General features: G+C 38.1%; 1 protein-coding gene across 4 annotated transcripts in view; it reads left to right on the top strand.

Annotated features, from left to right (window-relative positions):
• The window catches only part of znf609b (zinc finger protein 609b), a 95971-nt gene that overhangs the window by 9072 nt on the left and 71333 nt on the right, over positions 1 to 15566 (top strand). Inside the window, exon 1 of one of the 4 annotated variants that reach the window (XM_077518963.1) lies at positions 2416 to 2561. The exons of the other annotated variants lie outside the window; for them this stretch is intronic. The gene's annotated coding sequence lies outside the window, so the exon portion shown is untranslated. Of the gene's footprint in view, positions 1 to 2415; positions 2562 to 15566 lie in introns of those variants that run through there. 4 annotated transcript variants of the gene reach the window in all.

Raw genomic sequence — 15566 nt, 5'->3', positions numbered from 1 at the left:
GCCGCTTTTCTTGGCATAAATCACGTGATGTGCGGCGGTCGTTTACGCAGGAGCAAACACGGTAGTATAAATTAAATTTGGCTTTAGTGCATTGGTTGTAGTTATCACTAGCCAACAATTAATTCCTGCAGAAAATTTGCACAGCTTGAAAGCTTGTTACAGATACTTTTTTTGCCAGGGACTTGTGATCCATCTTTTCCTCGGATCAGTGCCCAGGTTATGCTCCACGCTCTCCCACACAAGCCATGAAAAAATACTGTTAGCTTTTGTATTGCGTGACAGTCAGGGCCAATGTAAAATGTCATTTTTAGTACCGTCCTATCACTCGTAAAAAGGATCCGTATGAAATTACTTTGGAATCTCTGACATAATATTGTTGAGTGCAGCTTTCATTTGGCCGTTCAAAAGCAGCATGACCTCGTTAATTGCTCTCGCTTCAGTTGCTCCTAATTCTGCAGCTCACAAATGCTTTCCACCTATTAATACAAGCCGAAGATTGCAGAAGTCAAAGTTCAGTTTAAAGTTTTCCATAACAATTCATAAGATATGTCGCGCGATCCTAAAGCATCCCTCCATTATTTTCACTGGTATTTCAAAAATCGTATATAATACATGGCATTAAACTGTAATGTAAAGCTGTATGTAATGATAGATATTCAAGTGAAAGTCGTTTTCCTTAATGCATTGCCAACATGTTTCAAATGGTTAACATTAAAATGTTTTATTTTGATCAGATTTTATCTTCAGCCCAATTATTGGTTCTCATAATTAAATCAAAGACTGTATAACATGATTATCATCTGCCCCTGTTCCTTTTCCAATTAGTCTAGTAACATAAGAGAGACAGATTTATATATAAAAATGGATGTTATATACAAATGTAAAAAAACAAAACAAAAAAAAACAGGCTAATCTTCACCTTAAAAAGAAAGAAGGCATTTATTTAGTGAACAAGCAAATTGTTTAGGATTTGCAGGAACCTTACCCCTTTTTTTGTGACAGATATAATCAGTAACAATATTGACAGCTTTGTAGAGCTGCTGCAGGCACAGTTTGTTGTTTTTCTTTGACCTTTGTGCCAAGTATAGCTTGTGACGAAACCATTTGCACTGTGGATGGATACTTGGCCAGTCATGTGTTTATCCAATGAATCTGGTTGGTTTTTGTCAAGTTGACTGTACTTTCTGATTTGGAAATGGTAAAATATTTAGTCAGTCAGCTCAAGGAGCAAATGTATTTTCAAATCAAATTTATGAAATCTCTGAGGGTGAGTTGGAGACTCCATAAGCTAAATGGAGATGACATAATCGTAAATTGGATGAAAGATTCAGAATTTTACTTTCCTCACAAAAATCCTGAAGCATATTTTGTATTCATGTGAATATATGTGCTTTTCCATGGTTCTACGTTAACAGTGGCCCTGGGCCACTACTTGACTGTGCGAGGCCACCCAAAGTACACTGCCTAGTACAAATTTTTAGTGATAGACCGATATGGTTTTTTCAAGGCCGATACCGATACAGATTATTTGTAGTCAAGTTGGCCGATAACCGATATTTTACAAGCCGATATTCATTTGCAGTAAAATGGGGAGGGGGGGGAATTCTTTCAAACTATATATAATTTCTCACTGAGTAACAAATTCATGTGAATGTAGCTCATTTGGGGTTTTTGTTAGGGTTCGTAAAAACGTTTCAAAAAGATTTTTGCGGTGAAAAATTGTGTGAATATGTTCCAAATGTGTTTACGACAAATAAAAACTAACTGCGAACATCTTACAAATCCTGATGAAAACCCCAAATTCGCTACGTTCGCAAGTATCCCCTGCTCAGTGAGCTTTATCGGCCTTCAGATTCAAAACATGGCCGATGCCGATATTTGTCAAAATGCCAAATATCGGCGCCGGGGCCGATTATCGGTCTATCCCTACAAATTTTATAAATCAATGTGATGAAATCAACATGTTCTTCTTGTTTTTAATATTTTGAGTTGTATGCACTTAACTTGATCATCATTTTTTCTTTTCCTTGGGCACATTAAATACTTAGAATGGCTTTAAAAAATAATAATAATAGGCCCAGAAAATATCAAATGTTAAATCTAATAAGTTCTATTGTATACTACCATTAAAAATGTAACATACATAACATTTAAAAAAAAGATTTGGTCATTGAATAGATTATTATAATAGTTCTTATTAATCGGGATTTTAATATCGATCAAAATACTTGTGATTATTCTTTCTATACCCAGCCCTAGCATGCACCATATTCCTACAGATAATTTAATGTGTTACTTTATTTCTATATTGAGTTATTCTAATCCAGTACTTACTTTTCCCCGTGTAATTTACATTGTTGCATCATCCAACCTAAAGACATCATCTTTAAAGCCCATAAAAGCCATTAAAGCGAATTGTATGAGACTGGAGACGGGTATGAAGCGACACGATGCATTCATCCACACTCCACAGTGATTAACTTGTGTAACAAAACGGGGAAGAAAAGTACATGTTGGCTAAAGGCCTACAGAAATACTTAAGGAACATCAAACAATTTCTGGCAAGTACTAATGTAGATGTGAAAACAGTGTTTAATTTTTCAGACTCTTTAAAAAAAAAAAAAAGGTATTTGGGAAAAGCGCACATTACTTTTGCCTATTTAATGTATCCCATAAAGTAAATCTGTATGTGTGTGAGCCTGAGGGAAATGGTCTGTTGAGAATAAGGCACTTTTTTTTTTTTTTTACCTGTATTTTGCAGAAATGTCACAACTTATCATGTTCGAGATGTGCAATGTTTCAGTAATGGGCTTCATAAATACAACAGACACAATCACAGACGGAAGCAATGTGACCCTATAGTAGTATCTGAACAGCTCTCTGTCACTTCCATGCTAATAATCATTGTTCACCGACAGGAACCTCGATATCTATTATTTTTTCACTACAGCATTTTATCCAAGATGACGTGAAAACCTTTCTATATCGTGCAAAATGTAACCTATCTTTAGAAACGCTGTACTTTGCACAACACATAAATTATTTACTAAATTGAATTCAGATGCAAACAGACCATTCATTAAATTGGCAAAGTAAAAAGACAAACACCCTTGAAAACAACCAAATCAAGTCAACATTGTAAAACACCCACCAAAACTATAGAAAACAGGAACCAATATTTGTCAAGAGGTTGTGTTGACTGAATGTAAAATTTGGATAACTGAAATGAAATTGATCATTTTCCATAATATGGAAATACAGTATTACTGTCAATCTCAATCTTCTTCTGTGCATGATCATGAACACATTTAAGTGTTCAAATACAATTTTTCTGTGTTTTCGATGTCAGTATGGAAATATATCCTACTTCAAAATGACCAGATCATTGTTGAATTTGTTGGTGCTATAGAGACAAAGCTGCACAATATGGAGGATTTGCCCCAAAAATATCTTTACAATAGCCTTTTTATTTGACCATTTATGACTAAAACATTTGTAATTAGTAGATAAACATGTTAGTTGTTCACAATGGCTACTCCTACAAGCTTCTGGCCAATATTTTTCAGAAAGCATTCGGGTTCGAATTTCATGCCCTCTGTCTGCAGATGTGACGTTAAGTGCGTTCTCGCTCATTGTTTCCTAGAGTCGCGAAGTCGGAGTTAGTACAGTATTCCGTTGCAATGGAGTGAAAAGACCATCATCTACATCTAGCGTGCCTCAGACACCAGTTACTTTAAAAAAAAAAAAAAAAAAAATATATAAAAACAATTTCAAGTGCCACGAAAAAATCTAAACTTGATAGTGACCGACGCCGGGCAAGAATAAGAGTGAACATCGATTTCGCATTTCTGCGGTGTAGAGAGTTGAGGTCGGTTTGGATTAGAAAAGTGATGCACAACTGGCTTGCTTTCTACTCCAAAGCTAAGAAGCGAGTAACTTGACATTTAGGGGGGAAAAAAAAAGTGTTTTCAAGTAGCAGTAACCTCAAGAACGACCACTACTTGTGAAAGTGAGGTGGACGGCAACATTTAGCGTGAAAGGGGCGGCAAGAATTGATGAAATAGAAAAGAATGACTTTATGAAGAATAGACGTGCCATCCCGCGGCATTTCAATCAGGCTAAATATTGTGTTATTTATTTTCCTCTATAATGATAGCCTATTGTAGTTACATCATGCAAGCGGAATGTGAACGCTACTACTGAATGTCAATAACTTTCACGACCATATCACACTAAGCAGTGAATGGATCTATATTCTCAATCGTCAATTTCCATAAATGACGGCCCACCTTTCGGCGAATGCACAATGACACTAGCCTGGGGGCGACAAACTAATAATGACTTGAATCAGGTTCACGTCCGTCGAGCGGGCCGAGTATAATATGTAACTGCATATCGACGTCGGAATGAGGTCCAATTATTTGGCGTAATTTGCACGTCGTTTTGGAGTACAGTACAGAACTGTTTTTTTGACCGACCATTGCAATATGATTTGCTCGTCCCGTGGACGTCAATGGGGTATATGCCACGGAAGAGGCGAGACTGTTTTTGCGCATCAGTTTGTTTCCGGTTCGGTTTGTGACCTGTGGGCTGCGTCAAAAATACTTGTGCTTCCAACTTTGTGCCCCTCGGTTGTGCGTTCGCAACCCGGACCGGAAACAAACTGATGTGCAAAATCACGTCCCGGCTCTTCCGTGGCATATACCCCATTGTTAGTGGGGAGAGTCTCATTCCGTGAATTGATGATTGACAGAAGTGGCCAACTTTGTGCAACTTTATAAAACTTCTTACTTCTGTCGTGCATGTACAAGTGCGCGCAGCGTGTATGAGTGTGCAGTAAATATTGTGACAACCCTTCTTTACACAGCCTAAGCAAAATTAAAACTTATCTACAATTACAGTGCTACTGTAATAGCAGCATTGACAATTGAGTAGCTCATAGATCATGTCGCCTGGTTTGATAAGATTGCGAAAAGGATCTCTAGTTGACTCTGCCTCATGTTGAGCTGCCGCTGGGAGCAAGGGAGGCAGTTATTTGAGGTTAATGGTTGTCCGTGCCCTCTCTCTAGTTAGACATTTACATGGAAACACATCAACTGTCAGTGCTGCGAACAGTGGAGCAGTTTATTAGTCACTCAGTGGTGGCCTGTTATGTTTTTGTCACGAGAGGCTTGACTCTGCAGGAGTATTTAGATGAGCATGTGCAATGCTTGGATTTATCTATAACAGTGTGCATTTCAGTAATGTGCTTTCAACGAGCAATACTGCAGCATTGCTGGATGCAGATACAGATCCTAAAAAGTGGACTGGATATAATTGGGTCAATGGTGAAGCAAGAGCGTCTGGAAACTATTTTTAATAGTGGCCATTTTATTAACCCCTTAATGGCACGTCTACGGTTATAATTTTTGAATCATGAAATTTAACTCGGCAAATCAAATGTTACTCACTGGCTGCATTGGGTATTAGCATTATAAGTGGCTTTGAGACATTTGTAAGTCATAGAATGAACCCAATAAATACTAAGTTGGATGATCACCAACTGTCATACTCAAGGACGCATCTGTACTTGCTCCTGCACTCGCTCGTGAATCTAACTACTTGTTGATTTTTGCATTGGGATTTTTAACTACATTGTTGCAGAATGCCTGGCGGAAAAAGAGCTGACGAGAATGAGGAGATAAAATCTTCTCTTAAAAAACTCAGTGGAATGGTTGCCGAATTACTTGAAATGAAGAAGAGCATTGAGCCACTTCTTCAGGAAATACAGCAATTGAAGAAAGAGACACAGGAAAAAGATCGACGCATTGTTGCCTTGGAACAAAAAGTGGATGATTTGGAACAAAATCTTCGTATCAACGATGTGATAGTCACCGGTATCAAGATCAAGCCGAATTGGCAGCGCTTGAGAGAAACAGTAATTCACAATATCACAACAACAACAACAACAACATCACTAATTACCCAAAGCTGGAGTTGTATATGATTATTTGCTGACTTTGCCAAGGCTAACTCTTTTTTTATACACCTGCATTGATAACATGTATTGCTGTTCCCGTTTGAATCTAAATATTGTCTGGCTCGAATTCCGTTTGGACATTTGTTCTAACAGTCAAGGCTACATGATAAGGCTGTATTGTGGCTCCAATGAATCTGCTGTCAATACGCAAAATGGGGGTTGGTGGTCTGGTTCCTGGAATGCAGCTGGCGTGGGCCGCTCTGCTGGGTGAGCTAGGCTGGGCAGCGCACAGGAGTCATCAGATCCACAACATGCTAGCAACCAGTGGTGCTACCTGACCAGAATCGAGTGCTGAAATTGCTTGAAAGCAATGGGCCGAATGCAAGCCGATCTACTCTTCTGGAAAGCACAACATGTGTGAAAGCTGATCCGAGGTCAGCGAAGACCCTACTGGTGAAAGAGAAGAATTGCGCTTGCCTTGGCTGCTCGCCTGGCGGGTTGGGCTTGCTGGTGGCGTCTGGGGACCGACTCACCAGTGCCAAATGACTGGGACTAGCCACAATCTACACACGGACATTCAAGATGAACTGAGCGAGCAGTGTCTGGGATAGTATGGGATGGATAACGACAAAAATTAATGACTATTCTAAATAATGTATATGATTGATGCGTTATAGTAATGGGTCGATGGGGACGGGTCTCAAATAAGCTTCGGCTTCTACCCGTCAGCCCTTCTTTCGGATGTCAATGTTGCAATTGATGTGATGTGATTGATGTAAACTGTAATGTGTCCGAAAGGAAAAAATGAATAAACTAAACTAAACTAATTGTCTTTCATGAATCATTGTAAAATCTAAAAACTAAACCTGTGTTAAGGTACTATGTAGTTCCTCATTTTTTTTATCAGTGACCCCATGAGCACCATGGAGGTACTGATGGCACCCTGGACTTTACACACACATGCTTTTAAGATGCATGAATATAAATATGTATGTTTCACTAGCAATCTGTCAACATGAATGTTCAAATTGCTTCCAAAAGCGAGGCCAATTCATGTATTGGCGATCAGCCAATATTTAGCATTCTATTCTAAATTTTATGATAAACCGTAATGTCTTAATTTGCCGATCCACTCAGTACAGAAATTAAGACATTTCAGCAACAATTTCCCCCATATATGGTGCAAAATGAATTTTGGCCCCCGACATTACCAACTCCAATTCTCATGAATTTGGGATATTGAACAAAATGAAAATGGAATACAATGAGTTGCAAATCCTTCTCAATTTGTGTTCAATTGAATACACTACAAAGGCAATATATTTAATGTTCAAACTGATAGAATTGATGTTGTTTTAATGCAAATATTCACTCATTTTTAATGTGGGACAGGGACATGTTTACCACGGTGTTACATGACCTTTCATTTTAACTACGTTCAATAAGCATTTGGGAACTGAGGATATTAATTATTGAACCTTTGTGGGTAGGGCTGTCGCGAGCAGCAATAAATCAATTAATTACATGATAATAAAAAATGAGCTCGATAAGTTTGCCGGGCGCGATAATTCTCAGCCATATACGTGCGTGTTTTTTTTACAAACGTCATCAACATTTGCGCTGGTCCGTTGCTTCTCTGTCAGCAAAATTTCTTATCGTGACACGCCTGAATTCCCAAATTCCCCCCCACCCTAATTCTCGCTTGAAGTACTACTTCAGTTGTCCAACACTCATGGGGTATTCGTTTTTTTGTTTCATCCGTTGTCCTTAATATGCCACAAATTTTCAATGGGAGACAGTGCTGGACTGCTGGCAGGCTAGTCTCGTACTCGCATTGTTTTACTTCGAAGCCACGCTGTTGTGACACGTACAGAATGTGGCTTGGCCTTGGCTTGCTGAAATAGGCAGGGACATCCCTGAAAAAGACATTGCTTGGATGGCAGCGTATGTTCCTCAAGGTCTGGAGTCTTGCAATTTTTAGATGTTTCCTCCCACTAGCCCACCTGATTATATAATCAACTCATCAGCATGCCTGAACGATCCTGAATTTTAGCATCAGGTGTGTTGGTAGGCGGAGACATCTAAAATCTGCAGGACTACGGACCTTGAGAACTGGAATTGGTGAACCCTGCGCTATATTGTTGATACATAGCTTTCACTTTGTATGATTTAACTTATATTTGTGGACAAACTGTAACTCACGTTTTCTGAAGTGTTTCTGAGCCTATGTGGTATTATACTCTACACAATAATGCCAGTTTTTAATGCAGTGCCACCCTACAGATCAAAGGTCACAGGCATTCAATGTTGGTTCTTTGAGGGGATGCTCCTTTTATATACTTTATATACCAGTGATGACATTCACCTGGCCGCATGGAGAATTGTGGTGTTATTTGCATTGCTTGCATACGGACATTTGTAGCTCGGGCTTTTGAGCATGGTTCCCTCTGGGTAATTTTGTCAGACACATTGGCCCTTCGCTGGAGTGGCGAATGTGGGGAAATATTGACAACTCGTCATTGGCGATGTGGTGAATGGGGAGCGCACACCCAGGATAAGCACTTAATTATTCATGGTTTTGAAGCCTCATTTTATACATCTGGTGACATATCGCAAGCAATAAGTTGCCCACTTTTAAAGGTCAGGCAGAGAAGTAGACAGTTACTCCCAAAATTTATGAAGCTCTCATCTCAACCTGGAACACTGAACAGGCTGAAACCCCATACAGTGAAGGAGTTTGAGAAAACACAAGAGAGCAAGGGAGTGAGGGGATCATGGGACGGGGGCAGTTTACGTGTGTTTATCTATATGATGTGACAAAATTGTGGCTCTTAGACTTTGAGTGGCTGGCCACCCCTGGTTTAAAGGTTTCTGCTTGTGTCAACACAACTACCTGATTTGTTCGTTCGTATTCTTTCAGTGACAAACGTCTTGAAAAACTGCATGTTGTTGCCTCTAAGAGCTTTAATAAATACTGTATGTGTGTGTGTTTTTAGTCTCTTCTAGTTGCAGTTATCAACGGACTTTCCTCTCTAATGCTCTTTGGTCATTTTGCTTCAACTGTACATCATCTGCAGCAAGCTTTTCACTCCAGATGTAATTAGTAGCTTAATGGCTTACTCCCAAAGCATCACATTGCTTTGCACTATGTCCAAATAAAGATGAGCAACTTGTTTGATATGTTGAGCTGGATATATCAAAAGATATGACACGATGAGATTGTTTTATTTAATAGCGTTTGACAGGCTAAATGCTGTAGATTGCTGTCTGATTTTCTTTTTTCTTTTTTTTCTTCTTCTTCTTCTTTTCAGTAGGCCCAGCCAACGTAAGTTGTAGTTTAGTTTGGGCATAGTTTTCTGTGGTTGCTTGTGCTATTAAAGTAGTTCTACATTATAGAAAATCTAAGTTTTTTTTTTTTTTTTTTTTTTTTAATTTCTTCATTAGAGCTCAGAGTTTAATATTCACATATATTTACTAGGGCTGGGAATCTTTCAGTCTCACGATTCGATTCGATTGCGATTTTTGGGTCTACGATTCGATTCAGAATCGATTGTCGATCCTCGATTCAAACAATTTTCGATTCAAAATTATTTGATTAACAAATGATTTCTGCTCAATTTACAGATATGCCAAAAAATTGTTATGATCTACTCCAGTCTGCTTCGCAAGACAAAATGACAAATAGAGACATTGAAGTGGCTTTTTTTTTTTCTTTTTTTTTTGGTTAAACATTTATTAATTTTGTATTGTACCTGCCTTTTTCCGCAAAAAACAGCATGAGGGCTACAACTTCCTTTTCCCCTTCTTCTTCTTCATTTGTAATTTAAATAAAATAGATTTTTGGATATTAAATATCTATTCTGAATCTTAATAAATGAGAATCTCGATTATTTTATGAATTGATTTTTTGGCACACCCCTAACATTTATTCAGCAGACTCAGACTCATATTGACAGGTCTTTTTATATTGTAACAGAATTAATTGTATGTAGTATCTTTGCCCAGTTCTACACTCCTGTTTACCGAGGAGAGTATTCATTATCCTCACCACAGCATCTGTATTTTGTGCTACCAGACCTTTTATATATTTCAACGTTCAAATTGCTACGATGTGGATTTTTTTTTTTGTCTTAGCTAATAGCTAGACTAAGCGTTAGTAAAAGTAACCTGTCCTGTCAGTAAATGTGTGTGATGAAGCATTGCAATAGATATTTACCAGCTGATATCTGACAGAGGCCCTGACACTGACTAAGCACACCAGCCTCCAACAAATCTGACAGAGCAAGCAGACAACTTATTTTTTCCCACCAAAGCTGTGCTCTCTCACACAGTCTTTGTGCTGCTTAATATTAATCTCTGTAGGTGTATGGCGTTAGATTTGTGCCACAATTCCGTGCGTAACAAAATGTGTTTCGTACGTACAAAATGTGTTTCGTACGTACCAAAAATGTGTTTCGTACGTACAAAATGTGTTTCGTGCGTACAAAACAGTCCTCGCGCACGCTTGCTACGTCTCTCCTCAACACGTACGAAACTTTGATTTACGCTTGCGATGCAAGGGTCGAGGCGTAATATTTGTGCCACAATTCTTAACCAATCAGGAATCGGACAGGAGAGCAAATCCTGATTGGCTGTTTAATATCCAATCAGGCAGAACTTTGACAATGTGTCGTCACGCCGCGTTGCATCATGGGCGTTTCTTCGATTTTTTTTTTTGTTTTGTTTACTAGCACTCGGTGCTTTCCTGTTTGTATTTTATCTGCATTTCTGCTGACTTTTATTTACTTAACAAAAGTTTTGTTATATTACGGGGTGAAGCAGCTCCCAACTGCTTTCCTGCTTAGCGGAAGACAAGTTTTAGCCCTCATGGGACCGTTGGATGACCGTTGGGGGGGACGCTAACTTCCGAATCGAAGACTACTTTCAACATTTTCATTACGGTAAGTAGCATAAAAGTAGCATCTTTTAACTTGGCCACTATCACACACAGGCTTCCAAGACAATCAAAATTGTATGTAATAGTTACATACACGACATTGGCAATGGATGTGCATAGTTATGATGAAGAAAAAAAATCGCCACCCCCTTTCTTTATTTTCTTATGCATTTTTAGTGCCTAGTGCCACCAAATGTATATCGTGTAACTAACAGACAGAAAAAAACATGGAATGTCCAAAAGCACGCTTAACACAATGCCATAGTTACTGATTTTTAAGTACGTTAGTGATATTGATTAGAAAATCGTGGAAAATTACGAGATATCAGCTCTTGAATTCAATTCACGAGTTAATTTTGTTGTCATTACCTGTATACTTGTGCACATAAATGCCATCTCAAACAAATCACTAAAGCAGCCTTTTACCACCTAAAAGACTTCGACCGAAGGGTTGCATGCTCCATACCAGAAGAACCTGACTCATGCTTTTATTTCCAGTAGACTTGATTATTGCAAAGGTCTTCTGACTGTTCTCCCTCAAAAGAGCATCACATTATAGCTGCAGAGGTTATGAAGTGGTTACCCTTAGTTGTACTAGACATTTAACATGAACAAGAAACTTTAGAAACATGGATGGTCACATTGTTTTCCCATAACTACATGAAGATGGATGGATATGATTGTTTCACGTTTTACAATTAATAACCTTGAGCTTTTGTTTGTTTCCAATTTACCAGGTAAACCAATCCAGATTGCGCATCGTTTCTATATCCGGGTCACAGTCATCAATAAGATGTCTAAGGATAGAGAGTACAGCTGAGATGGATGGCTCCACAATAGCAGTCTACCATGCCTACTGTGTGTAAAACTTGAAATAAAAACTGCAAAGATGCACTGTAACTGAGGACGATTCATTTGATTTAAAAACAAAATGTACAGTTTGCTGTTTGTTGATCGATAATGCATCATTAAGTGTCAATTACAAATACAATGTGTAATATATTTTCATCTGTGCAACCTCTTGGGTCTTGCATTCTCAATACATCATCGTGAGTACAGTACTCTGAGGTCTTCTTGGTCAATGATGGGCAAATGTGCAGTGTGTGCACTTCCGCACTTTAATCTTGAAACCATAAATGTGTCATGTACTGCATTGGCACTGTACCTGCAATAGTATTTTGGTTATTGTTTACAGGTTGTTCCGAATACAGTGTGTGTGACACTTTTTATTTTTCTAATTGTCAATGATACTGTTTGCAAGACACATTTAAATAAGTTCAGTAAAAGTGTCGACAACTTACAGGAGAAAAAATATTTTAAAAATGTTTGATTTGGTATGCTGCAAAACAGGCCATTACAACTATTCGAACTTCAAATTATGATAGTCCAATGTTAATGTTTTCATTCTTCAGGAGCTCTTGATTTCTCTGCTGTCAAGCTCAAGCTTCACGTTCTGACTCTTCCTACAGACATTTTAATGACTAAGTCAAATTGGTCTCATCAGCTGGCTCAAAAACGTCAGGAATTAGGGCTGCACAAAATTGGAAAATCACGCAATATGCGATTTTGCTGAATATAGCAATAGATAATGCAATATTTAATATGGATCTAAAGAAATGACTGATGATGATTTTATTATCTAATGAACAAATTATATTTCTCATGCAGTAAAATGTATTCAGAGTTATTTAATTGTTATGACTTCAATAATGTTCAACTAGTGGATGGTGGTGCACATTTTAGCAAGTGGCTGACTGGTCAAATTCAGATAAAAGCATGTCTTATTGCATGTCTGTTATATGCATATTGCATGGGCCAATAGCGCGATATCAATATTTTTTCCACTCCACTTCTTCATCTTCTGCTTCTCGTGGTGTTTTTGACACTTCTGTTGTGGTGTCATCAGGTGCATTCTGTGTCCTTTGTCATCTTTGTTGCCTGGTAATAAAAACAAAACCCAAGGTTAGCGCTCAGATTTTTAATTGTCTGTTGTTATGGAAAAATGACAAGATCAACCATGTTTCTCACGTTAGTAAAACAATTATTTTTGGCAAACATGTTTATTTCAACAGCTGCTAGTCATGGTGTATGGTTGTCTTGTGACCAAAATTAATTAAATTCTTACGTCAATAACTATGCCATTGGACTGCCAAACACAGTGCTCTTATGTATTCAATGTTTTCTATTATTCACGATATACCTTTAGTGGTACCAGGCACTAATTACTAAAGAAAAATGGATGGTCTAACATTTTCTTTTCTACTTCTTATACAACGCCACTCATGAGGGCGTGCATTGTTTAAGATTGTAATGATAGTAGCACGATCAAAAGAGGACAAAACTAGAGGATTTACTGATTTAAATACAATACAGTATTTTGTAACTTACCATAATGAAAAAGTAAGTAGCAGGTTAGCCTCTTCTCTTTTTTTTTCTTCTATTTTATGCCGTCATCCAACATCACCATGAGCACTAAAACTTGTTTTCCCTCCTTCTTCCGCTAAGCAGGAAAGCAGTTAGGAGCTGATTCATCCCGTAACATAACAAAACTTCTATTAAGTAAATAAAAGTCAGCAGAAATACAGACAAAAATTCAAACAGGAAAGGACCGAGTGCTTGTTAAAAAAAAAAAAAAAAAATCGAAGAAACGCCCATGATGCAACGCGGCGTGATGACACATTGTCAAAGTTCTGCCTGATTGGATATTAAACAGCCAATCAGGATTTGCTCTCCTGTCCGATTCCTGATTGGTTAAGAATTGTGGCACAAATATTACGCCTCGACCCTTGCATCGCAAGCGTAAATCAAAGTTTCGTACGTGTTGAGGAGAGACGTAGCAAGCGTGCGCGAGGACTGTTTTGTACGCACGAAACACATTTTGTACGTACGAAACACATTTTTGGTACGTACGAAACACATTTTGTACGTACGAAACACATTTTTGGTACGTACGAAACACATTTTGTACGTACGAAACACATTTTGTTACGCACGGAATTGTGGCACAAATCTAACGCCATATAGGTGCAGCACAACAGTTGCTGTTTTAAGGAAATTGTTTAATTTATTGCACTATATAACATGTATGTATTGTTGTTCATTTTCAGTTTCAGCTCAGTCATTGTGATGTACGGCACTGCCAGATGGAGTGAAAGCTTATAAACATTCCCTCTCCAACTACCTACCGCAGGCTAGTAGGGCAAATAGTGATCATCTGTGAGATTTTTATGGTCTGAGATCTTAAGATTCATTTGCTATAACAGTATGTTTGCAAGGCAAACTTTTGATATTATGATGATGGATTATTTATTAGCTAAGAGACAGTGACGCTTAGAGCCAGAATTTCATCTTCATTGAAGGGAACAAAATGTAATACAGTCCTACATAAGCACTAAGGCTGAACAATTTTAGAAAAACATCTAATTGAGATTTTTCTGGAAGATAGTGTGAATTTGATTCATGATTTTTTTTTTCTCAGCAGCGCAAGCTTCAGTGCTGTAATCACTATGTACAACAAAATTAAAAATGGCAGGAAATCATCATACCTCATAATAGGTAATAGTGTATGTACAGTAATACCTTTACAAAAAAAAAAACAACCATTGACATTGCATAGTCAAAGAGGGCGAGCCATATTAAATTTCAGATGGTCAATAACTTATAGAAAGAAAAAACAACAACATCCACACGTGGTGAAAAAGTAAACGTCCTTTAAATTTGACACTGTAGAGGGAAGAATGTAGTAAACAGGCCTGCAAATTTGAATGAGATAAAAATTGCAGTGCAACCTGATTTCATAGGTTTCAAAAGTATAAAAAGATGTAATCGATGAAATAATAAAAGGATTAAAAGGATAACTGATTCAAAATGATTCCTTAATGACAGCCCTACCGTAGAAGTTTCATAGAACCCTATCCTCTTTTGACACAGAGATCCCGCAAAGTGTTGCGTGAGCAAGAATGCCATGATAGGTTTTGCAGGAAGTGCAATTTTTCCAATAGTATCAGACATGAGGATATGCCCAGGCAAAAAAAAAAAAGTGTTCTTCAGAAGTTCAAGTTTTTTTTTTAAAATATATATATATATATATATATATATATGATATATTCTTAGGCTTTAATGTACTGAGTTTAGGGCCCAAGGGAGGTCACGACTTACTCTGGACTTTGGGGTCAAACACAGTGCGCCCTCTGCCATTGTTGAACTCCCAGAGCTGTGGGATATGGAGAGGATTATGTTTCTACTGCTAATGCACTTGTTCTAAGAACTAGTTCACTATTGTTCTACATACATAACTACAAAATGCATTGAGTTAATATGGAAAATAGGGATGCGCTGAAATAAAAAAAATCTTGGCCGAAACAAAAAATGAGGGTACTAGGCAGAAAACCAAAACACCTAGGAAATTATATCTTCAAAAAGTCCTCGTTTTAGTAATTTTCTGAAGTTTAACCAAATTTGTCTAAATTCAAGTTCTCGGTTCCTTCCAAGCAATGCGCAAGCTTTCACAGCCGCTGTAGAGGCGGCCATACATCCTGCTTGTCCCAGGACAATAGCCAACTGCCGAGGTGTGTGCATTTTGGACTTACTTCAGCGCCATCCATCTCTGCACACATCAAGTGTGGCTCACCAAGGTGCACCGTGGGCGGCTATGGTAGCGTGACGCCCGCT

The sequence above is a fragment of the Festucalex cinctus genome, chromosome 4, assembly GCF_051991245.1.
Source record: "Festucalex cinctus isolate MCC-2025b chromosome 4, RoL_Fcin_1.0, whole genome shotgun sequence".
NCBI lineage: Eukaryota > Metazoa > Chordata > Actinopteri > Syngnathiformes > Syngnathidae > Festucalex > Festucalex cinctus.
Note: the sequence above shows the minus strand (reverse complement) of the source record. Positions and strands in the feature narration are given on the sequence as shown.